This window comes from Aegilops tauschii, chromosome 3, assembly GCF_002575655.3.
Source record: "Aegilops tauschii subsp. strangulata cultivar AL8/78 chromosome 3, Aet v6.0, whole genome shotgun sequence".
Taxonomy (NCBI): domain Eukaryota; kingdom Viridiplantae; phylum Streptophyta; class Magnoliopsida; order Poales; family Poaceae; genus Aegilops; species Aegilops tauschii.
The window spans coordinates 610,294,586-610,297,115 of NC_053037.3; the positions used below are offsets into that span (position 1 = coordinate 610,294,586).

The following is a 2,530-nucleotide window of genomic DNA, read 5'->3' on the forward strand; positions in this document are numbered from 1 at the left end:
CTTATTCAGAGGTGTTCATTCAGTATACCGGGTTTGATTTGATTTAGTGAGCATTAAGTGTCCATATCAACCAATAATCCACACTAACTCTTTCCTAATAAATGGTTCATCCATAAGAAACAAGCAATAATCTGCAATAATTCTTTCTTGATAAAAAATATGTCCATATCAATCAATAATCAACAATAATTCTTTCCTAAAAGATGCACTTTTTATTGTCCTTATGATATTATATATTGTCCCTTTGCTTTGGTTGGAATGTATCCTGCAAGAATGGACGGAAGGTCTGCCACTGCTTGTTTACTGGTGATGCTTGTGTTGTTCGGAAGCACTACATCTGGAGGTATGTTCTCCGTGTTGTTGTTTATGTAGAGTTCCTAGTGCATATGTTATTCCAAGCAAGAACGTTGAAAAATATAAATAAGATTTCAAGATTGTATTACCAAAGTTTTCTCAAATAGTACGTTGATGCACATTTTGCGTATGTCCTTTACGATTTGGGTAGATCTAACTACTTTTATGCAGCGTTGTAAGAATCATGTCATTACAATCAACGTCTCACCTTTATGTATAAATTTTATTATGTTTGCGGTATGCAGAGAAATGTGCCGTGGTTCAATTTTCGCTCGTGATCTGCAACAATCTAGCATGCAAGCATGAATGTGAGTTTTGGGGCCAGGGCAAGAAGGTTCGAGGATTCTGGTGCAATCGGATGCTCCGTGGCACCTGCAACTGCAAGATTTGTTGGGATGAATAAACTTAATTGATACGCTAAGCACAATTAATGTTATCATTATTGAATTCATAACTTTGTGTCCTTGAATCACCCATTTATGCATGGGATTCTATTCTTGGGAGAGCACCATGGGATGGAGAATATTAATCTATATTGTGTCATGGAAAAACTTCTTAAAAGACGAATATCATACAGTTATGAACAGATATAGCGAACGAAACTGATATAGTACATTAGTTTTATTTAGCAAGCAGACTTCTGTATTGAAAAAAAAATCAAAAATTTCACCCTCGTTTGGGAAGAGGAGACTTGGACCCGGATCGTTGCTCCGGTGTCTGATGGGTGAACCCAGACCCGGATCGTTGTTCCGGTGGGGTTCTTTACAAATATGTTCATTGTTCTGGATGAGCAAAAACTGAACACCGGCAGTTGTTAGACACTTATATAGTTAGGCTATAGAGCAATGCACAAAAACGTCAACACTTCCAGCAGGTACGTAGTTAAGCAACCGGAGAAATCTAGTCACAAGGTTGAGCAGTACATATAAAGATATAGTTTCTTCCAAAGAAAGTTAATGACGTGTTCTAGTATGGATTTTGGATTCGGATCAACTCTATTCTTCTTAATGCAGTCAAGGGAGCTCCCGGCCCACCGATGAGTCTTCATAATGGAAAATTGTTACGAGAGGTATTATCAAAAATATCTTCGCCTTGCTTTATTTATAGAGCAATGACGAGCAAACAACCGAAGCATACAACACTCCACCACGCACGCGCGCGTGCGCACACACACAGACACACGTGGCAAGATATATAGGTTTTGAAGAACAAAAACACCACCCCATACAACTCCAAACAAAACAACATGTAGAAAATAAGAATCACTATGGAGTCGATGGATCCCTCAATGGTCAACAATCACTGCCAAGAGACAAAGTTGAACACTGACATAACATGAGCTCCAAGGCAGTGCCTAGCCATCACCGATTGATCCAAAGGATCAAGATTTTGACCTAGAGCAACGCGAAGGACATAGAGCAACCGTGGAGAAGCCTTAAAGGGGGAATCACACCCATGGCCGCAACCGTTGTCAGTGTTGCCCAAGCTAGACAGGCGCGAACCATGTCCACGACTGGCGCCCCTAGATGGGTGTTTCAGGAGTCACCCATCACTCCCCCACCCCACATGTCACCCGTTGTGACGCCCCACCACCGGCTCACCGCCTATCCGTGTGTATGGCAAGACATAGCCATCTGTCTAGCGATGAGGCCAATCAGACCAACTGCATCCTACCACCGAAGATGGCCTTCGAGACCGTTCACCCGAGCCACCCGCTAACGAGTCGGTGCTAGAACTGCCTCGAGCCATCGCCAAACCATTGACCCGCCTAACCACCGTGGAACCACCACACCACTATGAGTGGATGCGACAGTGTCCCACACCCGATGTAGCAACCAAGATAGCCAGTCGCCCCCACCCCCACGCCACGAGAGGCACGTCATGCGAGCACCGCCGTGCCGCCACCATGCGTGAACGTATTGCAGCGCCAAGCCCCACGCGAGTATAGCGCCTCCGCTTGGTCAGGTCATCCCGTGCCAGCTCTCGTCGAGCGAGGAAAGGGGAGAAGAGGCCCTGCCGCCACCAACACCGACTGGGCTTCGACCGTTGGCGCCTGCCGGCAACGATAGAGGAGGAGGGGGGGGGGGGGGAGGGGTAAAGGGGCGTGGTTTCTGTCGGCTAGGGTTTACCCCTGGTCACTCATCGGAGTGGAAAAAATACTCGATTGGCCATTACA

The 2,530-nt window shown here is 45.5% G+C and overlaps 1 long non-coding RNA gene across 1 annotated transcript; it reads left to right on the forward strand.

Moving 5' to 3' along the window:
* Positions 1 to 229: 229 nt before the first annotated feature.
* On the forward strand, positions 230 to 808 carry LOC120962083 (uncharacterized). Its single transcript, XR_005752880.2, has 2 exons — positions 230 to 343; positions 600 to 808. It is a non-coding gene; the product is annotated as an uncharacterized lncRNA (long non-coding RNA).
* Positions 809 to 2,530: the final 1,722 nt, after the last annotated feature.